This window comes from Chiloscyllium punctatum, chromosome 12 (genome assembly GCF_047496795.1).
Source record: "Chiloscyllium punctatum isolate Juve2018m chromosome 12, sChiPun1.3, whole genome shotgun sequence".
Lineage (NCBI taxonomy): Eukaryota > Metazoa > Chordata > Chondrichthyes > Orectolobiformes > Hemiscylliidae > Chiloscyllium > Chiloscyllium punctatum.
In genome coordinates this window covers 68,163,384-68,188,405 of record NC_092750.1, presented here as the reverse complement: position 1 = coordinate 68,188,405, position 25,022 = coordinate 68,163,384, and the positions used below count along the sequence as shown (strand labels likewise).

The following is a 25,022-nucleotide window of genomic DNA, read 5'->3' as shown; positions in this document are numbered from 1 at the left end:
TTTTAAGAAAGAGGGCTAATACAGCTGGAAAAGGATATAAGTTGATTATCTGGAGAGAGAGAGAGATTGCAGAATTTCACATCAGTTTGGGACTTCAAACAACAAGTGGGGGGGGGGGGGGGCGGGCGGGTGGGGGCAGTGTGATCTCTTGTGATACAAACATAATTAGGAGCTGACAAACTCCTGTTTAACAGCAAGCCCCACCCTGCAGATACATTTTGTGCTTTCCCCTCTGAAGAATACACATAGGCACAACATAACAAGTCAGTTTCAATCTACTGGAGGGTATTTGTGGGACTGAATACTCTTGTGTGTACCAGTATGGATTCAAGCACTAGCTTACTGCATTCATCACAGTCAAAGAGCTATCCCCTAGTTGCCCAGGCACTGCAGGTAAAGATTTTCTTTGATGCTGAGTGCTGCAAGTCAGTTAAGAAGGAATCAGGACAACAGAAGGACTCTCCTTCCCCGCGGATGCTGAAATTCAATCATGGTTGAAAGGAAACAGATCTACATATAATCTCAAAGCTAAGGATTGTGAAAGCAACAGTTCAGCCACCAACATTAACGGTACTGGTAACCCACACTGATCATTGGACATCGCCAACAATTCAGAAAGTTCATTTGAGTCTGGGAGAAAGGTGTCCACAATGAAACTCACCTTTTTAAAATTAATTTTGTTAAAACCAACTGATGGGGAGGGTAAATGCAGAAGGGGAGCGAGTTTATCCCTCCTCAACCAGGAACTTGACAGCTTGAGGTATCCTGCCTGGAACTTCTACAAATTGGGGAACGTCACGCTGTCATAGCAGGAGCAGCAGCACCGGATTGTAATCAGGAATGGGAAAACTTGATTATGTTCAGGACAATATATATTTTCTATACATGTCACCTACATATATATATATATCTTAGAATGTCACTTGTTTATATACCTGTCAATGTCTCCCATACAAGCCCCATGTTTTGCCTCTTATACATTTCTCCTGTATATGTCTTGTGTATGTGTGCCTTGTTTATGTCTTTGCACATATTCAATTCAATGGCCTTATCAAATGCAGATTGTTTTAATTTCCGGATTCATTCGTTCAAAATTGAAACCCTGGCTAAACGCAACTTGGCTTAAAGTATATCAGTTAATTTCCAGAATTTCACACAGACCAAATATTAGACATTGTTTTAAGCTTAGCAAACTGCTAATCACAACAGGTCTGGTTTAGTTATGATGGAGTCAATGCCTGCAGTTATCTCAACCTATCTTGAGGCTTCTGAATAATTATTTGAGACTGGAATTGTTGCTAACCTATCTTAAGTGCTGGCCATCTTAAATTTAAAATTGTATTGATCAACAAAAATGTCACTGCCTCTTTAAGCTATAATCATTGAAAAAATCGGATCATTGCAATGAACCAACAAAAAAACAGACCACAGTCCATTTAAGTTCACTGTCTAGCATCCTGCTACCTGAATGATCCAATGATAATTGTGCTCTTGACTAATCGCAGCCACCAATCTCTGTCAATGTGTTTAAAACAGACTCAGATCTGAGATGAGTAAAGCGCCAGTGATGGGGAACTTTGAAAACAACAATCCCAAGTCTCAGACTCTCTGAAATGATGTCACTCTCACTACACGTCTTGTGTCAAATTACACATACACCACATCCCAAATAATTATTTTCTGAACAAGATATTTGGGCGGCACGGTAGCACAGTGGTTAGCACTGCTGCCTCCCAGCGCCAGAGACCCGGGTTCAATTCCTGCCTCAGGCGACTGACTGTATGGAGTTTGCACATTCTCCCCGTGTCTGCGTGGGTTTCCTCTGGGTGCTCCGGTTTCCTCCCACAGTCCAAAGATGTGCAGGTTAGGTGAATTGGCCACACTAAATTGCCTGTAGTGTTAGGTAAGGGGTAAATGTAGGGGTATGGGTGGGTTGCGCTTCGGCGGGTCGGTGTGGACTTGTTGGGCCGAAGGGCCTGTTTCCACACTGTAAGTAATCTAATCTAATCTAGTTAACTTGAATGGACCCACACTAACAGCTTCGACCATCTCCCCTGTGAAACTGTGCCATAGACTGACCACGGAATTATTCTTTCTGCTGTGCAACTTAGGATTGATCTCCTTCATGTTTACGTTGTGGATGTCGAACCCCTCTGTTAAAGGAATGTATTTTGGAACAGCCCGTCTCCCAGCCTTTTCAATTGGGCAGCTGCGCCTGCACTTTCAATTTACTTCAGTATTCAGAAAACACTCTATTTTAAGGTGAACATATGTACTTTTGACTTTTTAACATTCAAACATAGACTAATTCTACTAGGTCACCTGATCTTGCCAATCAGCCGAGGGGTGTGAGGCGGAGTTTAAATTGGATAAATGCGAGTTATTGCATTGTTTGGGAATCCAAACAAGGGCAGGAATTATACAGTTAAAGGTAGGGCCTGGGGGAGTGTTGTCGAACAGAGAAATCTCAGGGGTTAGATATAAAGTTGCTTGAAAATTGGATCACAGGTAGACGGGGTGGTATAGAAGGCATTTGGCACACTTGCCTCAAACCATTGAGTATAAGAGTTGGGACATAATGCTCAGATTATACATGACGTTGGTTTGACCACGTTTAGAGTATTGTGTACAGTTCTGGTCACCCTGCTATAGGAAGGAAATTATTAAATTAGATAGACTTCAGAAAGGATATATTAGGATGTTGCCAGGACTGAAGGGTTTGAGTGATAAAGATAGGCTGGGACCTTTTTCACTGGAGTGTAGGAGGTTGAGGGATGATCCTATAGAAGCTTATAAAATCATGAGGGGCATAGATAAGGTGAATAGCAAAGGTATTTTCCGTAAGGTGGGGGTATTCAAAACAGAGAGTATATTTTTAACATGAAAGGAGAAAGATTTAAAAGGGGCAACTTTTCTCTGAGGGTGGTTCTTGTGTGGAATGAACTGCCAGAGTAAGTAGTAGATGCAGGTACGGTTAGAACATTTAAATATCATTTGGATAGACATATGAACAGGAAAGGTATAGAGGGATTTAGGCCAAATGCAGGTAACTGGGACTAGTTTAGTTTGGAAAACTTGGTCAGAATGGACACTTTGGATCAAAGGGTCTGCTTCTGTCTTGTATGCCTCTAGACAAGGTGTAATACCTTTTCATCACTGATACCATCTCGTCCTTTTAGAATCACAAAGGCCGTTAATCGATTTCTCAAACTTTATTAATTATGTATCTGAGTTGTATTTCCTTATATCTACTTTCTCATTTTATCTTCAGGTCAAACCATTAAACCTGTAGACGCCAGAACATCATTCTGTCTTCATCTGTCTGCTGTTGACAGTTATTGTTCAATCAATAGAGCAAATGTTCCACAAGTAAAAGGAAGACTTGTATTTATATCATGTTCATGACCCTGGGACATCCCAAAGCACTTTACAGACATAGAACAATTATTGAAAGTGTAGTCACTGTTGTAGGAAATGCAGTAGCTTGTTTGCACACAGCAAGAACATCCCATAGGCAGAAATGTGGGAAGGACTGACTATCCTATGGGGACGTTCCACAGTCATTGAGCACGGAACAGACCTTTTGCTCCAACCAGTCCATGCCTGCCATAATCCCAAACCAACTTAGTCCCCCCTTCCTGCGCTTGGCCCATATCCCTCCAAACATTTCTTATTCATGTACTTACCCAAATATCTTTTAAACGTTGTCACTGTACCCACAGCCACCATTTCCTCAAAGTACATTCCACGCATGAACCACTCTGTGTAAAGAAGTTGCCCCTCATGTCTTCTTTAAATATTTCTCCTCTCGCTCTAAAAATATGCCCCCCCAGTCTTGAAACACCCCACCCTAGGGAAAAGACACCGACCAGTCACCTTATCTATCCCCCTCATGATTTACAAAACCTCTATAAGGCAGCCCACGTTGACTGGGCATCAAATATTGTCCAAGACACAAAGGCAACTTCTCAGAAATATTGCGATAGGATGTTTTAAATCCATCTGAGAGAGAGATTACACAGAGATGGGGCAAAAACAGAAACTGCTGGAGAAACTCAGGTCTGGCAGCATTTGTGGAGGAAAAGCAGAGTTAACGTTTTAAGTGCAGACTGGCTGGGAGCATCAGTTTAAGATCTGATCGGATCTAAAGACGGCACCTCTTCCCCACCAAACAGTACTCCCTGAATGCTGGGCTGGAATAGAATACAGAACCACAATGTTCTGACCCTGCAACTGAAACATAACATTGAGCTTAGGTTCGCACCGAGAGCTGCCAATACGTCGGGATTGTCCAGGACTTAAAGGCTAGCTAAACATTACTGTGAGAGAAAAAAAGGAGGGTGCATTTTCAAACAAAGACATCAGAGACAGGAAATGGCATTTAAAAACAGAACCCTCCAAAGGGGTAACTATCAGATTCAGTTGGTATTCCAATGTGCAGCCACCATGAGGATGTGACAGACAAACATGACAAAAGGGTGGGGGGGGGTGCTTGGATATAGAACAAGACCTTTTCCAACTAAGGTCAACAATCCTTAGGGGATTGGTGAGGGGATACAGTGATATTACCTTCTCGCTAGAGTCATAGAGATATACGAGCTGAAAATGTGTTGCTGGAAAAGCTCTCTTCCTCCCTCTACAATCTCCAGCATCTGCAGTCCTCACTTTCTCCTCGAAGATTTTAACCTACTGCGAATCCTCTTACAAGGATGCCTTCCTTGAAGAAACTCTCTTCCTCCCTCTACAATCTCCAGCATCTGCAGTCCTCACTTTCTCCTCATAGAGATATACAGCAAGGAAATAGACCCTTCAGTCCAACTCATCCATGCCGACCAGATATCCTAAATTAATCTAATCCTAGCTGTCAGCATTTGGCCTATATCCCTCTAAACCCTTCCTATTCATGGACCCATCCAGATGTCTTTTAAATGTTGCAATTGTACCAGCCTCCACCACATTCTCTGGCAGCTCCTTCCATTCACGCACCACCCTCTGCGTGAAAAAGTTGCCCCTTAGGTCTTTTTTAAATCTTCCCCCCTCACCTTAAACCTATGCCCTCTAGTTTTGGACTCCCCCACCGTGGGAAAAAGACCTTGGCTATTCACTCTATCCATGCCCCCTCATGATGTTATAAACCTCTATAATAACAAGAGTTGCTCTGTGCCCTCATTTGGAATAGAGTGTGATGCACAAAGTTGCAGAGTGTAATATCCTCCATGTCAAGGCTTCCAGACGCTTATGAGGTGGATCGTGATCTCACAGTGACAGACAGATGGTTCCAGTAATCATCTCTTATCTTCCACAGCCACACTGGCCGATATTTTCCTGGTACGCTAGGTCACCAAGATAACTGATCACACTGCAGTTTTTGGGATCTGGTATGCCATGTTTCCTATTTTTGAAGATCTTTGTGATGTAAATAATGCTAGATAAATATAAATTGCTGTATCTATTGTACAGAAAGAGACTGGTTGAACCAATTGCTAAACACACAATTGCAAGCCTCCTCTTCCATTTCTTCACTGAACCCTATCAGCATACCTTTGAGTTCCTTTCTCCCTCTCACAGTTATCTCACTTCCCCAAGACAGCATTTGAGAGATTTGTGTTAACTACTCCTCATGGTGGCTAAGTTCCACACTCTAACCTTCAGATTTATTTATTTATATGTGTGAACATTCTTGTTTTGAGCTCCTCCACAAATTGAAATAGTTTCTCCACTTCTAAACCCTTTCATTATCATGGAGACCTTTTGATCATATCATCCCACAGCCTATTCTATTTCTGAGCTAATAGCAGCTACATTCTGTTTCGGGGGATAGTTATAATGGCCAGTTCTGGTATCATTCATGTACTTTTTCCAATGCTTTATATCATTTTTGTAGTAAACAGTGAACCGTGCATGGAACTCCCTTACTGAGGTCAAAGTTTTGTTCTACACAAGTTTAACCTAACTCTGCTTTTCAATTCCAACTTTCTGATTTCCAGCTGCTTTGCTTTTTAAAATTATTATTAACCTATGGTGCTGCTTTTGGCGATTTGTGTATTTTACCCCTAGGGGTTGAAACTTTGAGACCCCAATATTGGGACCATGTAAGCAATGCTAAAAGGTGTGTGTGTCTGTATGTGTTTGTGTGAGACACAGTGAGTGTGTATGTTTGTGTTTGTGTGAGACACAGTGAGTTTGTGTGTATGTATGTGTTTGTGTGAGATACAGTGTGTGTGTATGTGTGTGAGACACAGTTAGTGTGTGTATGTGTTTGTGTGAGACAGTGTGTGTGTATGTATGTATGTGTTTGTGTGAGACACAGTGAGTGTGTATGTATGTGTTTGTGTGAGACAGTGTATGTATGTGTGAGACACTGTGTGTGTGTTTGCATGAGACACAGTGTGTGTGTATGTGAGACATAGTTAATGTGTGTGTGTTTGTGTGAGACAGTGTGTGTGTGTATGTATGTGGTTGTGTGAGACAGTGAGTGTGTGTATGTATGTGTTTGTGTGAGACAGTGTATGTATGTGTGAGACACTGTGTGTGTGTTTGCATGAGACACAGTGTGTGTGTATGTGAGACACAGTTATTGTGTGTGTGTTTGTGTGAGAGTGTGTGTGTGTATGTATGTGTTTGTGTGAGACAGTGTGGTGTATGTTTGTGTGAGACAGTGTGTGTGTATGTGTGTGAGACACAGTGAGTGTATGTATGTGTTTGTGTGAAACACAGTGTGTGTGTATGTGTTTGTGTGAGACAGTGAGTGTGTGTATGTATGAGACAGTGTGTATGTATGTGTTTGTGTGAGACAGTGAGTGTGTGTATGTATGTGTTTGTGTGAGACAGTGTGTATGTGTTTGTGTGAGACAGTGTGTGTGTATGTGTGTGAGACACAGTGAGTGTGTGTATGTGTTTGTGTGAAACACAGTGTGTGTATGTTTGTGTGAGACAGTGAGTGTGTGTGTATGTGTTTGTGTGAGACAGTGTGTGTATGTATCTATGTGTTTGTGTGAGACAGTGTTTGTGTATGTATGTGTTTGTGTGAGACACTGCGTGTGTGTTTGTGTGAAACACTGTGTGTATGTGAGACACAGTGAGCGTGTGACAGTGTGTGTTTGTGTAAGAGTGAGTGTGTTGTGCGTGTATGTGTTTGTGTGAGATAGTGTGTGTTGTGTATGTTTGAGAGACAGTGAATGTGTGTTGTGTATGTGTGAGAGACAGTGAGTGTGTGTTGTGTATGTGTGAGATAGTGAGTATGTGTTGTGTATTTGTGTGAGAGACAGTGTGTGTGTTGTATGTGTGTATGTATGAGAGACAGTGAATGTGTTGTGTATGAGACAGTGTGTGTGTTTGTGTGAGAGTGTGTGTTGTGTGTGTTTGCGTGAGACAGTGAGTGTGTATGTGTCTGTGAGAGTGTGTATGAGACAGTGAGTGTGACAGAGACAGTGTGTATGTGTTGTGTGTGTGTGTATGAGAGACAGTGAGTGAGTGTGTGTGTATGAGAGACAGTGAGTGAGTATGTGTGTATGGGAGACAGTGAGTGAGTATGTGTGTATGGGAGACAGTGAGTGAGTGTGTGTGTATGAGAGACAGTGAGTGAGTGTGTGTGTATGGGAGACAGTGAGTGAGTGTGTGTGTATGGGACAGCCTGTTAAACACCTAGCTCTTGTGCTGGATGGCAGGTGGATTCCTGATGCTGGCAGCTCTCCTTCTGAAGACAGGAGTTCAGGGACAACTGGCTGGACTAGCATAGAGATGCATTTGGAAACGTGTTTAAGGTCAAATTCATTGAGGAGCATGTTGGATTAGGCTCCCTCCTCTCTATGGAGCAGAGGAGAAACCTTTCTGCTGGAACTGTTCAAACAAAGATTGCAATCGCTTTCTGCCCACTGCCCCAACCTTGGAGCACAGAGCTCCCAGCTGCTGGCATAACACAGACGAGAAAAGTGAAGGCTGCAGAATTCCCTCTCTGAACCTTCTGAGCTCTCTCTATCCCTTTTCGGTCACTTCTTCAAATCTTTCCTTTTGACAACAGTCACCTGTTTTGACTCTCTGACTCAGTTTGGTCTGGCAACACGCGACGATCAAGCCTGTTGGAACTTTTTTAACGAGATGAACGGAGTTATGTAAATGCAAGTTGTGTGGTTGAACTTGGGGTCATCTAACAAGGCGTGTGGCAGCCCCTAATTGGAGGTGTAAGGAATTCCTGACATTTTGTATTGCAGGCGCACTCACAGGCGAGTACTGACAAAGAGCAGGGAACCAGGCTTACGTTTCTGACAATGGGAAACAATATCTGAGGCACCTGGGAGGTCTCTGTGAACGCAAGACCTTAAACAATATTCCATTTCCTAAATCTCCTTGCTGAGGTATCCCTAATAAGATGTGGACTGCTTCATCTATCTGGAATGTGAACTGTAGGCTTGTCAGAGCGAGTTAGTACCAGATTATAATTAAGGCTTTGGAAAGGAGGAAGGAATGTAGAGGTCGTAGCCTCTCATAGCACAGATAGCTGGGTGCCAGTATTTAGTTATTGGTATCATTCAGTACACTGAAAGTATTCTCTAAGTTCATTCTCAGTTGCTGGCAAAGCTGATTGTCCATTCTTTTCTGTGTGGCCTGCATCACAGACTAATATTCGCATTCCGCCAACATAGTGTGATAGGGACCAGATAATCTGGTTCTTATTGTGCGATAGTGATCAAAAGGTAAACATCAGCCAGGACTGCAGGGATAAATCCCCTGCTCTCTTCCACCATGGGACTAGAACAAGCAAATACGACCTTGTTCTGGTGCTTCACCCAGAGGACAGATCGTTCTTCAGTTGCTGTTGAAGGTGGTGATGGTGAACCTTCTCTGTTAACTATAGTAAACATATCTGGTAGTGCTGGGGTCGTGGATCTAGAATCACATAATGAGGGCAGGTTTCCTTCTCAAAAGTTTGGATTCTTATGACTATTCTGATCCTTTCACTGTCATTTGCAGAAACTTGATGAGACCTGAACTTCTGGTCCAGCCAGATAACCACAACATCTGGTGTGTTACCATCAGCATCATACTCCTTGTTTTGAGAAACTCTTAAAAGATTTTAAAGGATATTGCCAGGGTTTGAGCAAAATTGAGAGGCTGGCTAGGCTGTTTTCCCTGCAGCCACGGAGGCTGAGGGGTGACCTTAGAGAGGTTTATAAAATCATGAGGGGCATGGACAGGGTGAATAGTCAAGGTCTTTTCCCTGGGGTAAACTAGAAGACATAGGTTCAAGATGAGAAGGGACCTGAGGGGCAACGTTTTCACGCAGTGTGTGGTGTGAATGGAATGAGCTGCCAGAGGAAGTGGTGGAGGCTGGTCCAATTACAACATTTAAAAGGCATCTGGATAGGTATATGAATAGGAAGGGTTTAGAGCGATATCAACCAAATGCTGGCAAATGGGACTAGATTGATTTTGGATATGGCATGGAGGAGGTGGACCGAAGGGTCTGTTTCCATACTGTACAACTTTATGACTCTAAAGAGATGCCGCACATATTGAACCAAGGGAACCCACAGCATAGTGAGGTGAAGGGTATTCCTGTCCAGGACTATTCCATTTCACCACGGACAGTGAGGGGAGCACAACTCCCAGAGACAGGCAGCACTTAGCATTACATATTCTGGGTATGACAACAGCCACTGGGGAGAGCACTGTCCTTTACTGATTAGATGTGAATGAGGAAAACCAGAATTGCTTAACAATGCTGGAATAATGTAATCATTAATTATTAACTGAAGTTTCATATAAATCCCCAGAATATTTGTTAATATTTCAGTGCCGTTAGATTTTAAATGTTTGATAACATGCTGTAACCTGCATTACACATTTATAATATACTCTATTAAAATGTCAGTCCCGATCCATAGTTGAGAGTCTCGCTAATATACTGACATTCAGTCAGACACACCATGACAATGCCAAGTTTAGTGCTGAGCTTCTATGAAATTATCTGGGACAGTAAGTGAGCTATAATTGGCCACAGTGCTACTGGGTTGGGAAACAAACAGAATCCAGGGATCAGAATTTTGCTCACTATACACGAAATCCAATTTTAAAAGGTGCACAAATGTGTATAACAAAGTGGGTTTCTGTGATTGTCAGTGAGATTGAGAGAGAGGCTGTGGGTCACTGTGTTTAAATCTCTGAAAATTATGAGTGTGTGGGTAACTGTGAGAGTGAGAATTTCTGAGTGTGACTGTGTAGTTATTGAAGAGGTGTACAGCATGTTACCATCATCCTTCCCTTTGACTGCAAATTCATCCCATTTCTTTTCTGATACGCTACAAAAAGCAATAAATATGAAATGCCTGAAGGGTTAGAGAACGTCAATTGAATAACTCCCCATTTGTAAGTTTTTCCTACTTGCCAAATCAATTTTTGAAAGTTGTGCTCATCCGAGTAGTGCTATTAGTGGTGGGGAACAGACCAGGTTATGGACGGCCACAGTTAAAGACTACTCAACAACATGAGAACAGTGCCATCACCTCACCAAGGGAGAGAGAAGACAGGACTGCATTTGTATAACACCTTTAATTTCTTCAGGGTACCCTAGATTGCTCTCCAATCAAGTTCCTTTTGACTGTAGCACTGCCAATAGCACTGAAACAGGCTATTCAGCCCAGATCAACCTGTGCTATTGTCTATGTCCCACTTGATGAGACTCCTCCCACATCATTTCATTCCACTCCGATAGCTCGCCCAAGTGTCTCCTCGTGGCTTTATCTAGCTCCCCCTTACCAGTAGCTTTAAGTTTTGCTGTAGAAGGTAATAGCTCTGAAGGGGTTAATGCTGATCTTACGTTAATTTCATCCATTCTATAGATGTCACAAATGGATACTGAGGGTTCTCCTCCAGCTTTCCGAACGAGTGTACAGCATCCATGGACAGAGACTCTTCATGATGAATACATTGTGACCTGCTACAACCTCCAGTATTTGTTGTTTTCAGTGCAGATTCCAGCATTTGCAGTAACTTGCTCCTAAAACATGTTTCATTTATTTGATGCGGGAAAACTCTACCTTGGTGGCAGCAGACAGAAAACCCCAGTAAACTACAGAAATATAGTATTACAAATAAACAGAATTTTAAGCAGTAAATTACTAGAGAACAGCCAGCTAACATAATTTAAAGCTTTATTAAGTATTTGATACACCATAACTACAATGCATAACCATAAAGTACATGTCCAATGTATCACACAGTTATGAAGGGGGACTACGCCACATGGGATTTTGTTATGATACATGGGAGACCTTTGAACAACAGGGCCACTGGGTCTATGTGGTGCTTACTTCAGGACTCGCAGAGATTTTTGTTTTGGCACGGTAAAGCAGCAAGCGAAATTCTTCTTCACTTGGCAATCCTTGATACAAATACTCAAGACGAGACAAGGAATGTGCTGGTACTGGTCTCAGGCGGCAACTCTCCAGCAGATCGAGGCTTCACTGATGTCCACAGATGTCCAGGCCTATTACAAATACGTTCCATTCCAGCTACCCTCTTCCCTTACTGCTGCCAACAATCGCCATATGAGGCAGTTAGCTTGCATGAAACATTCACAGCACAAGGGCTCCCCGCTGTGTTTGTCATAGACTACAGTTTACTAACGGGCCTTTCAGAGAATTCTGTCTTTGATCATGTAACAAACTTGCTGAGGTGCTCACAGTCACTTGGGGTAACCAAATGTGGGCTCCAGATGGTGAGAACCCCTTTGATTAAAAATGCTGACTTCAATATTGGCATTGGTAAATTACTGGTCCAGTGCAGCCTCTATCCCCATCAGAACCCTGGTCAAGAGAAACCAGAAGATACACTTTCCTACCTGATCAAAGAGGTTGATCCAGTCAAATTTAGGGGACAACAAAGATAATTCCAAAAAGGAGCAGCCTGTTTGAGAGCAACATGTTAATTATTACACTGAGGTCACTGTGCAAGGAGCACACTGTCACATTTCAGCTATGGGCGAAGGTACCGATATCGATCATACACACTCAACAAGCAGTGTACTATCTACAAGACACACTGCAAAAAATCATCAAAGATCCTCAGACAGCACCTTCCAAAACACTACCATCTAGAAGGACAAAAGCAGCAGATACATAGGAACACCACCATCTGCAAGTTCCCCTCCAAGCCACTCACTATCCTGACTTGGAAAATATACACCACCAGCCCTTCAAAAGGATGCAAATCCAGGAGTTCCCTCCCCAACAACCCTGTGAGCGTCCCACAGTGCAGCAGGACTGAAACAGGATTTACGGAGAGGTTAGAATCCAACTTCCATGACATTGTCTGGTGTGGCTCTTAGCGGGGGTCTTCCTTCCTGATGGTACCCTTGACTGTTGGGAACCTACAACTCAAATGACCTTTTTATTTTGCAAAACCATCTAAGTAAAACCTTATTACTAAAACATTTCACAGTGAACCTCACAGACCTTTCCTGCATTCAGTGTGTCACAGCCATCACCAACTGACTGTAATAACTTGTTATGCTTACGACAAACATTCAGCCGCAGCGTAATTTGTACAGTTGAGGAAAAAAGTTAACTCTGATTTCTCTCCAGATCCTCCCAGGAACTTTGAAGCTGCAAGAACCTGCTGAACTTTACCAGCGACTCCTGTTTCTCTAACCTGTACAGTCTTGTTGCAGTTAGCGACCAAGAAGCAACACCTCCCGGGTATGTCACCATTGATTGTCTGTCTCCTTTGTATCTCTGAGACTGCTTTTCAATGGAAAAAGATTACATCATTCACAAAGCACCTTTCATAACGCCGGAATGTCCCGAGACCCCCTGCAGCCTGTGAAATAATTTGGAAACGTTTAGTCACTAGTCAGCGGCTAATTTTGTGCATAGCAAGATCCCACCCACAGCAATGAGACAACAGTCAGCACTCGTTAGCAATCCATCAGCCTGAAGCAAACAGTCCCTTGGCTTTTTTTTCATCACTCAGTGAGCCCAACAAATGTATGCTCCTGAATACAATTCCACTCACTTAACGCTGGCAGAGCTCAACTACCTGGGAGATAGCCTTGGGTGCTACATATGCATACCATTTGATAGTGATCATTATGTGTTATGGCTGCTGTCTCTTCACTCTCAACAGCCACACACCGATTGAACAGCCAGATAGATAGAAGTGCGTTATCTGTCACCACAGATTCACTGATAAAGTCAGATGTCTGTGCTGCTGTGCAGCGAGTGATGACACATACTAAGGTAGCTCACCTCCTACAGGGGCAAGCTGATAGCTCTGATGGACAGAACACCAGGGCTGGGGGAGGTGGGGACGGACCTGCTGGGAAAGACAGTGACCTTGTGAAAGCTAACGGGGTGTGCTTCACATGTTCATTTACCCACATCACGCCGTAAGTCAACGTCAGGAAAAACAAACAACTTCCCAGCATCCCAAACCACACCACGCTGGTTAGCAAGCAGCAATCCCTCCTAAAAAGGAGAAGCCTGCATTTATACAGCGTCTTTCACAAACTCAGGACATCCCCAAAGTTCTTGAGTACTCTGTCATCAAAGGAGTATTTTCACAATGTAAAAACCGCTGTAATACGTAGCAGCCAGTTACTCTTCTTCATGTTCCAGCCATGGCATTGTTCATGTCTGCCCGGAGGGATGGGTGAGGCCTCTGTTTAATGTCACATCGGGAAGGTGACACTTCCTTCAGTACTGCACAGGAATGTCAGCCTGGATTGTGTGCTGAAGTCTCCGCACCGGGACCTGAATCCATGGCCACAGCTATCCACGGCTCGGTGATGAGGACAAGATGAGAAACAAGTAGCAATGGCCCTCACAGTCCATTCCTGTTCTCGACTGCTCTCCGAGCTCCTGTGGTGCTCAGTGGCTCCTCAGCACCTCTCACCGTGTCCCTCCATGGCTTTCCAAGTCCTGCATGCATCACCCCTTAACAAATCTGCAGTGGCCAGGGCTGCATTGTCCCTCAGCAATGTCAGATTACCATAGTCCTGAAGGCTCTCACTTTAGTGGTACTTTGGAAAGCATCTCATCTCCAGCAGAACAGCATGATGCTTAGTGGCCCCTCAGTTTACTGTGTGTTTTCTTTGTATCATTCCTCTGTTTATCTGAGAATTCATCATTGAATTATTAGCCATCTTGTTAGTGAGTAGCTCTTATCACAGAGCATCGATCTTTGAAGGTAGATGTGTGAGGACTATGTCTGTGCAGGGTGTGTGTGTGTGTGGATGGTTGTCTGTGTGGGAAGTGAGTTATGTGAGGGAAGTGTGTGACGTGTGTGGGGTGTGTGTGTGTGGGATATGTGTATGTCTGTGTAGGGTGTGTGGGGAATGTGTGTATGTCTGTGTGGGGGATGGGTGTATGTGGGATGCGTGTATATCTGTGTGGAGTGTATGGGATGTGTGTATGTTTGTGGGATGTGTGTATGTCTGGGGGTGTGTGGGGGATGTGTGTATGTCTGGGGGTGTGTGTGGGACGTGTCTATGTCTGTGTGGGGTGTGTGTGGGACGTGTCTATGTCTGTGTGGGGGATGCGTGTATGTCTGTGTGGGGTGTGTGTGTATGTCTGTGTGGAGGATGTGTGTATGTCTGGGGGTGTGTGTGTGGGATGTATGTCTGTGTGGGGGATGTGTGTATGTCTGTGTAGGGAATGTGTGTATGTCTGGGGGGGGTGTGTGTATGTCTGGGGGGTGTGTGTGGGATGTGTGTATGTCTGTGTGGGGTGTGTGTGGGATGTGTGTATGTCTATGTTGGGTGTGTGTGGCATTTGTGTATGTCTGTGTAGGGGGGATGAGTTTATGTCTGTGTGGGGTGCATGTCTGTCTGTGTGGGGTGTGTGGGGGATGTGTGCATGTCTGTGTGGAGGGTGTGTATGTCTGTAGGGTGTGTGTGTATGTCTGTGTTGGGTGTGTGTGGGATGTGTTTATGTGGGGGTGTGTGTGTATGTCTGTGTGGGGTGTGTGTGGGATTGGTGTATGTCTGTGTGGGGGGGGATGTGCGTGGAATGCGTGCATGTCTGTGTGGGGTGTGTGTGGGATGTGTGTATGTCTGTGTGGGATGTGTGTATGTCTCTGTGTGGGATGTGTGTACGTCTCTGTGTGGGATGTGTGTATGTATGTGTGGGGGATCTGTGTATGCCTGTGTGGGGTGTGTGGGTGTGGGAGGGGTGTGTGTGCGGTGCGTGCGCATGTGCATATGTCTTTTTGCAAAAGGTTCAGGCACCTATGAGTGCTCCAGGCTGTAGGTGTCCTGTATGTTCCCAGGGCACTGGCCCACACACTATAGGATCCCATTGGCAGAGATTACACTGGAATGGACTAGTGTCCCTGTATTGAAGGTGAACTGTGCGATTCTGGCTAGCCATTCATGTGCAGTCAATCTAAATGGGGTGTCCAAAATAGCCCTGAATCCTTGGGCTCACTCAGCCTGGGTTATGGGATCCTTCCGTGAGCATTGGACGCCTCTTCAATTGAGAATCAGATGATGACCTTGATACATGCTGCTGCCCATATCTGTGTGCCTGCATGAGCGACTGGGGGCAGGGAAGAGGGGTAAACTCTTAGATTACCTGCCTCCTACTGGAAGCTAATCTTTCCAACAGTACCCTCGCCACCACCCAGTACTCACAGAGCGGCAGCTGGAACAGGGTGAGGAGTCACTGCAATGACTGTCAACACCAGTGGGACCGTACCCCAGTCTTCACAAATCTAGACAGAAGAAAGCAAAGGTAAAGAAAAATTAAATAGAATACACAAACTAATCAGCAGGAGACAGAGTAGAGGTGGCTTAGAGGTCACAGGTAACTGTTACAGGCTGCCTTGGTTTTGAAAGCTGGATGCTACATGGAGATGGTTCGGGTTATCGATACGAGCAGTGGGGAAAAGTACATTTCACTGCCTGAAGCCCCCTGTCCTAAACATACAGTTGCAACGCCTAACAAACTTGTAACCAGCCAGGTCGTGCGCACCCTGTGGAGAAACTTCCCATCAAACCAACCACAATCTGGGATCTGTCAACAAGGAGGAACCAGCAGTGGGTTCCCAAAGGTATACGTTACACTTACCTTGCTTCACTTCACTGTCTTCACTAACATTGTTCAAAAACACCAGGTTATGGTCCAACAGGTGTATAATAAACCTGGTGTTGTACGATCTTTTAACTTTGTACAGCCCAGTCTAACACCAACTCCTCCAAATCGTAACGGAGGAAAGCAGCAGAGTAATAACAAACATGGAGAGTATTAGTAATCTGGAAGGGAGGCAGAAAGGTAAGCAATGTAATGGAAATTATAATACTCGAATATTCATCAGTCCAACACCAGCACCTCCAAATCTTCATTAACATTGCAATTCTCTGCAAAGATATCCCTGATTCTCTGCCTGATCAAATGATACTTTCCACCATTTTTTCTACAAGGGGTAAACCAAAGTTTCGATAGATTCACGGGATTTACCATTCCCTCCACCAGGAAATTCAGCACAAAGTCTTCAGGCCAATTCTGGAGGGTCAACAGTGCTTTTCTGCTGTGACCACTTCAAAACCCTGCCATCTGGCTAACCTTCATTACCTGGGAGCTAAATCAGTGGATGCAGTGATTAATTAAAAGGAGCGCTGTTTACACACATTGGCACCTTCCACTTTCAGCTGTCCCGATTGTGGACGTCGTTTGATTTGGCTTTTTACGGGCTCCCCTCCATTCACAGCAGAGACTGGACAGAGGGCATCGAACTGACACATTCCAGGGAGCTGATTCATGGCCGACAGCTGCTCTCTGCAGGATACCAGGCTGCTGTCTGCTCCATCAATCTTGCAGCCTGCACCTTCACATGCAGCCTACCAAACGTCAAGCAACCAGAAAAGGCTTTCAGACTTACTGTTGGCTCCCCCACCCACCCACACACCCACCTTCTTTGCAGATTTCAGGCAGATTTGTAGCTCTCCTGGAGGAGAGACTAAAGGCAGCACTGAGAACACATCCACTGACCAGCCCAGACATTATACTGCCCAGTTACCCCCTCACCGAGCTCAATCTACAAAACCTCACCACAGACGGCGATCACAAAGATGGCCTCAGGGTCCCAAAAACAGGACATGGTAAAACCAGTCCCATTTACCGGCGTCTGGCCTGCTGCTGGGCTACTCCTTGGGGTGGTTCAGAGTGAGTGGACATGCCCCCATGGTCACACAGCCAGGTAGCAGGCTGGTCGGTAGCCGGGACAACGGTGGCCATGGAGACGTGCCCCATCTGACCTCAGGAAAGGAACAGGGAAAAGCCAAGCATAGCTCCAAGAGGTAGAGGCAGGGAGAGCAGCCGGGCAGACATTTCCACACGGACTCAGCCACATTAGAAAGGGAAACGATGAGCTGAGAAATGGGTGAGTCCAAGGAAAAGAACTCTTAAAAAAGTCTCAGTTGAAACAAGTTTGGAAAGGACACTGGCTGCAGGAAATCCTCTCTCTTTCTTTACAATTAATTAAGACGACATAAACCTCACTGAGACAGAGATCTACTCTGTTCTGAAGAAAGGTCACTGCACTTCAAATGTTAGCAGTTTTTTCTCTCTCCACAGGTACTGCCAGACCTGTTGCATTTTTCCAGCAATTTGTGGTTTTGCTTCTGATTTCCAGCATCCAGAGTTTTATTAGTGTTTTTGTTTTGTTTAGTCTTGCACCTCGTGCTATCCACAGAGAGTGAGCTGTGCCTCTCAGCATCAACAGAAACAGTGATTCGAAGGAGAACGTTGGGGCTGCAGAGGTTTGGGTGTAGCTAGTGATAAGAAAGCCAAGCTGTTTGAACATTGCCGCTTTGAAAGCTGAGTTCAAACTGCATTTGGGGAAAAGTGGGTGAGTGACGCGAAACCTCTGTTTAGTTGCTGCAAAGCTAGATTAGATTACTTAGTGTGGAAACAGGCCCTTCGGCCCAACAAGTCCACACCGACCTGCTATAGCGCAACCCACCCAGACCCGTTCCCCTACATTTACCCCTTCACCTAACACTACGGGCAATTTAGCATGGCCAATTCACCTGACCTGCACATTTTTGGACTTGTGGGAGGAAACCGGAGCACCCGGAGGAAACCCGCAGATAATGTGCAAACTCCACACAGTCAGTCGCCTGAGGCGGGAATTGAACCTGGGTCTCTGGTGTAGATATGGAACAGATTCTCAGAATGTTGATAGTGCATGTCAAGGGGCAGTGGTTAGATCATCTCTTATTGGTGATGCTCGTAGCCTGACATTAGTGTGGTTTATTATTTGCCCCTTTCAGCCCAAGCCTGGATTTTTCCTGCATTTGCTCATGTATTGCTTCAGTGTCTGAGTCATCGTGAATGGTTCTGAACATTGTGGAATCATTGGCAAACTTCCTGACCTCCAGGAAAATTGGAACTGAGAACCGAACTCTGACCCTGCAGTGACCTGACCCCGCGGAGGCCTGACCAGTCCAGCAGTGACAATGTGGAGGTCTGACAGAACTCCAAGACCCCCCCTTCCTGAGTGCACATGGCCGTCTCTGGTGCTAACGGCCCCATCAAACGCAATTACCTCCTAGTGCAGCAAGACTTCCATCACTGACGCCCTGGATGGACCACTGGCAATCACCTTACCAGGAGATGTGCTGACCTACAGATGCGGCTGAATTAATGTGGTTTCATGTACTCCCACCCCAACATAGTCCTGGCAGATGTCCAAGCCATTGGAAGCAATCTTAAAACTAGGTGTCCCTTCCAGAGGGAATTGCGAGACAGCTGTGTGCTCTGTTTTACACAGACATGGCTCACACCTGACTCCGCCTTACAACCTGAAGGTTTCCCTATATATCGTATGGACCAGACAGTGTCTTTGGGCAAGGCAAGAGGTGGTGGGGTCTGCCTCTTAATCAACACATCCTGGTGTTCAAACGTGGTGACCCTGGTGAGTTATTGCTCCCTGGACCTGGAATATCTAAGAGTCCCTACTACCCACCTTGCAAGTTCACCTCTGGTATCCCGACAGTAACCTACACACCAGCCAGGCTGAGGTGAGAAGTGCTTCTGATGAAATATACACTGCAACAAATGGACTTGAGATGGAGCTCGTGTTCATTGTAGCCTGTACTTCAATCAGGCCAACCTCAAGAGTTCCAACAAAACACCGCCAACACAGCTCCTGCCCCGCCAAATGTCCAAACTGTGTTCCAAAGAAGCTAATCCAAACATTCCCCAACCGGAAACCATGGATGAACCAGGAGGTCCATTGCCTACTGACATCCAGGTGTGAGGCGTTCAAGTCAGCCAACCTGACCTGTACAAGAAATCCAGATACCACCTCCATAAGGCCATTCGAGATGCCAAGAGGCATGGCTAGTGACCCAAACCAACCACAGGGACACCCGCCATCTGGCGAAGCCTACACCATGTAACAGAATACAAACAGAAGCAGAAACGAATATCAGACAAAAACACAGCCCTTCCCTGGTGCGCTCGATGCATTTTACACTCGCAACAAACAGAAGGTCAGTGGCTCAGTGTCACCTGCTCAGACAGCCTCAGATGCACCTGTTCCCTCAGTCACCGCTGCAGGCGGCAGATCGGACTTTTAGAGAGAGTGAACCCACGGAAAACGACCGGCCCAGAGGGAGTCCCCAGCTGTGCACTCAGTGCCGCCATCTTTAACCTCTCCTTACTACCACCTGAAGACCTCACCTGCCTCAGGAAGACCACCGTCATCCCAATACCGAAGAAAGCTCATGCAGCGTGCCTCAATGACCACAGCCTGATGACTCTGACCTCCATAATCATGAGTGCTTTTAGAAGTTAGTCATGGTTCACATCAACTTTAGCCTCCCAGCCTGCCTTGATCCCTTGTAAGTTGTCTACTGGCAAAAGATGTCCACGATAGATGCCACCTCCCTGGACCTACGCCCATCCCTGGACCATTTGGAAAACAAGGATACCTACGTCAGGCTCCTGCTTATTAATTACAGCCCCACCTTCAACCCTATAATTCCAACCAAACTAATCTCCAAACTCCAAGACCTAGTTCTCGGCTCCGCCGTCTGCAACTGGATCCCGGATTTCCTGACCCACAGACTGCATCAGTCTATCACCTCTTCCATGATATTCCTCAACACCAGTGCCCCGCAAGGCTGCGTACTCAGCCCTGTAGTGTACTCCCTGGACAACTCATGACTGTGGGGCCAAATTCCGTCCCAACCCCATCGACACGTTCGCTGACGACATCACCGACATAGGCCTGATCTCAAACAATGACAAGACAGATGACAGCAATGAGATAGAGTGCTAGGTGGGTGGTGTAAAGATCTACTCCTCAGCATCAGCGAAATAAAAGATCACTGATCACTTGAGTTCAGAAAGCAAGGTGGAAGGCTCGCTCTTGTCTGCATCAATGGAGCTGAGGTGGAGATGCTGGGAATGATGATCACCAACAACATCCTCTGGTCCACCAGGACAGGACAGTCAAGAAAGCCCAGCAATGCCTCTACTTCCTCAGGAGGCTAAGGAAATTTGGCATGTCCACAATAGATGAACTATAGAAAACATTCTATCTGGATGCATCACAACTTGGTACAGCAATCACTCTGCCCAGGACAATAATAAACTACAGGAAGTAACAAACACAGCCTAGACCATCACACAAACCAGCCTTCCATCCACTGGCTCCATCACTGTCTCAGAAGGGCAACTATCAAAGACCCCTGCCACCCCGGTTATCATCTCTTCCAACCTCTCCTGTCGGACAGAAGACATAAAAGCTTAAACACACATACCAACAGATTCAAGAACAGCTTTGTCCCTGCCATCATTAGACATCTGAATTTTTAAATTTTCTCAAATTTTTAAATTTAATGTTGATCTTGCTCTTTGTGCACCTTCTCTGCAGCCACAACATTGTAATCCTCACTCTGTTCTATTCACCTAATTAATTTTGTTTGGCATGACCTAGCTGTACTACATGCAAAACAAAACTTCTCACTGTAACTGGGTACATGTAACAGTAATAAATCAAATCAAAAAGGGAGGAACTGTGCAGCTCCCTCAGCTCTGATTCAGGGACGACACCCTTCCATAGGGCAAGAGGATAACTCCTTCAGCCCTGTGCAGGAGCAATAATTCCCCCACACCAAGGGAATGCAGAAGCCTGCATAGATAACTTAGCGGTCAAGTTGCATTCTGCTCTGTGGGACTTGATTGGCCAGGACCTGATTGAGGTGTATGACATATGCTTCGGGCAGGCAGCACATGTGAATCCCATGAGGAAGGGAGAGGAGAAGGAAATCAGAAATTGGCAACTGCTAAATGCAAGCCTACAGGTCATCCCCAACTGGGTCAGGTCTGCTCTGGGATCAGTAATTCACCCCGACAAAGCCTGTACTGTACTGGGCAAGGCGATCTTGAAAGCCTCACGTTCCTTATGAATACAATTGCCCAAGTGCAGGAGAGGGGGCTGGACAGCTGCCCCTTTTAATGTCCACTGACAATATATTTTATAATAGGGCATTTATAAATCTGACATCACGAAGACTTAAAAAGGTACAGAAGTCTACAAAAAAGGGAGAATTAAAAATGCACCAGTGTTTTGCAGAAACGAATGAATTTTGCCATCCTGTTACTGCATATTTGTCTATAAATAACTGCTCGGTTGTGCGCAACCTTTTTCATTTATTTACTTGCAGAACATGGGCACCGCTGACTGGCCAGCATTTATTGATATGTCCCTAATTGCCCTTGAGAAAGTGGTGGTGAGCTGCCTTCTTGAACTGCTGCAGTACCTGTGCTGGATGTAGACCCATTATGTCCTTAGACAGGGCAATACCGGGATGTTGACTCGTGATATGTTTCCATGTCAGAATGGTGAGTAGCTTGGAGGGGAATTTGCAGGTGGTGGTGTTCCAATGTATCTGCTGCCCTTGTCCTTCTAGATGCAATTGGTTGGTGTCTGGAACATTGCAAAAAAAAAAACCCCATGAAATTGACATTTTTTTGTTTTGCACTCTTTAGGATTGAAATGAACGGAAAATATAACTTTAGAAATGAAGCAATAATTTACACAGCATGTGAAGAGCATGCCTATGGTTTGGCCTATAGTTGGCAGCGAGATGCAGAAGGAACTGTTAACTGTCTCAGTTAACTGATTACATTCAAATCAGGAAGGTCGACTTTGTGTGGTCAGGTCATTGCCATGGCAATGTGGCTAGGTATTAGCTACCGTCATAGCCCTTTACTCAGTGAAGGAGGAGTAGTGTCTCGACATATTCCTTTTGCCTGAGAAGAACAAGGCCCTGAGTGTGGACAAATGTAACAACCATCGCCCCTTGAAATTACCTTTGCTGAATCTCCCACATCTTGGGGTTTAACACTCACCCGTTACAGAACTGCATCAGCTATACAAATACCAGGAGGCCTCTGACAGGACATTGCACACCTACACATGGGATATGCTGTCCAAAATGAAGTCTGAGGAGGGAATCTGCAATTGGATCCAACTGCTCTACACCAACATCACTAATGCAGTCTCAAATCAATGGGTGGGAATCAGAAAGTTTCCCAATAAGAATTGGAGACAGGCAGGGCTGCCCACTCTCACCTGACTTGTCTGTGTGTTGTATAAGACCTTTTGCTGAATCCATCAAGAAGGACCTGAGTTCGAGGGGTGACTATTCCAGGCAGGGAGGCCTGCAGGTCAAAGCTTCCCTGTACCTGGAGGACGGCACCATTTTCTGCTTGGATCCACTGTCAGTGCGCAGATTTATGACCAGTTTGAACTGGCCTCGAGTGCCAAGGTAAATCAAGGCAATTTCTTTGGGAACTGGACAACTGGGTTTTTATACCCTTCACCAATAGGAGAGATTATCTGAAGGTGCTGGATATGTAGAGAGGCCGGGACATGCGACAACATGTGAGAGGAGCATTTTGCCAAGGTGAGGCAGAAACTGGGTAGATGGGAGGATCACTCCCTCTCCATTGTCGGTAAATATCTGGTCATCAGGTGTGAGGTACTCTCCGCGGTGTTGCATGTGGCACAGGTCTGGCCTATTCCCCGAGCCTACACCACTGCAGTCAGCTGAGCCGTCTTCCATTTCACCTGAAGGTCAAAGATGAACTGGGTCCAAAGAGGCACCATGTATAATGCTCCAGACAAAGGGGCAAAGAATGTACCCCCTGTGGGCAGACCCTGGGTATGCAAACACCAAGTGTACACGGAGGTTCAACCTAACATGTTCATTGAACCCTACAGTGTGGAAACAGGCCATTCAGACCATTAAGTCCACACTGACCCTCTGAAGAGCATCCAACACCTGGTACTCATGTTACAAAGGATAAGCCTAGCCTTGATCCTGCAGAATGTTCCAAGTAGTTGCACCGTTCCGTATCATGTGTCCCTCGAGGAAAAATTTGATTTGTGATCAAACTTATTTTTCTTTCACAAGTCTATCAGAAGGTGATCAGCATATAGCGTCCTCGAGACCCTGCAGGAAAAGGAGAGGGTGGATCCTGTTGCGTGGTTCCCTGAGCGGACTATCCAAGTCATTTGGCACAATATCTCATCACCAGAACTTTCCAACAACTACCAAGACATGCCCTGGTTGGTGGTGAGAAGGGCACTGCCTGTGAGATCCTTTCTGTTGGTCTATGCCACCCACAAAGCAGCTGAGGGGTGTAGAGACTGTCACACATCTTCTGGAATGTGCCTTTGCAAAGGAATTCTGGAGAGAGAGATGCAGTGGTTTTTACTGAGGTTTGTCCCGAGCAGCTCTGTGACGCAAGACTCTGTGCTCTGTAACCTGCACACTGAGACAAAGATCTACTGTGTTTGGAGGACCATCAACTCATCAGAAGACTCTCCCTGGTCTGCCTGAAACCTGTTGGTCTTCTGGAACAAGGAATTGACCTGGACCGAATGTTGCGGACTATGTGCTGAGGGGCACACTAAAGCTTGGGGCAGCCTCTGCAAGGTGCAGTGGGCAAAGACCACCACCTGAGATCTTTCCGCCAAAGTATAACAGGACTCTTAAGTTTTGAGATCCTCTCATCACCTTGATAGAAATGTAAATAGCTTCATGTTCAGAAAATGGCATTTTTTTTGTTGCTACTGGATTGAAGTTGTAACAAGGAATGTCAAAATTCCACTGTATTTGCTGGAAAGTCTGTATGGGCCTGTTTAATACTTAATTCATAAGTCGTCTGCCAGTTAAGTGAATTAAGTATATTTTTGAAACAAAAAAACAGCAGGGTCATTACATACCAGGTTGCTCTCCTGGGCATCATCACTACCATATGCCAATACAACAGGAATAGGTAACAATGCCCAAGGTGAACTCACCAAAACAATCCCAGGGCAGGGGCATCGTTGGCATGGCCAGTATTTGATGACTATCTTTAACATTGCTTTGGAGAGTGGTGTTCGATGCACTGCAGCAAGCCTGAGACAGAGATGTTGGCCAGGGAACAGGGTGGTTTGTTAAAGTGCTGTCTGTAGGATCTTGTTGCGCACAGAACGGCTGCCTAGTTTTCTATATTACAACAGCATATTTAAAACAGAGATAGATTCATGATTGTTAAGGGGATCAATGGTTACGGGGAGAAGATGGGAGAACGTGGGGTTGAGAAAATTCTCAGCCACGATGGAGTGGTGGAGCAGACTCGATGGGCCAAATGGCCTAATATCTGCTCACCATGTCTTCAAAATATACCTGGCTGGTTGTAGGAGCTTTCAAACTGCCTGAAGTTGCAAACAAACAAACGGCAGTCTCTTTATTTAGCTTCCCAACACAATATGGGACCTGGAGTGTGACAGATCTTTATTACAATTGATCCTGGACAGATCGATGCTTCTGGACGAAACAACCTAAAATTAACAATGCATGATTTATTTATTGATTGTCACCTACATTTAACATTGAATAATACAGTAAAATACAGTGAAAAGACCTGGGAATAAGACATGGGGAGCAGATATTAAGCCTCTTGGCCCAATGAGTCTGCTCCGCCACTCCATTGTGGCTGAGAAGTTTCTCAACCCCA

General features: G+C 45.3%; 1 long non-coding RNA gene across 1 annotated transcript; it reads left to right on the top strand.

Moving 5' to 3' along the window:
* The first annotated feature begins 16,959 nt into the window (after positions 1 to 16,959).
* On the top strand, positions 16,960 to 24,555 carry LOC140483902 (uncharacterized). The gene is made up of 3 exons (XR_011962059.1): positions 16,960 to 17,376; positions 21,674 to 21,851; positions 21,999 to 24,555. It is a non-coding gene; the product is annotated as an uncharacterized lncRNA (long non-coding RNA).
* Positions 24,556 to 25,022: the final 467 nt, after the last annotated feature.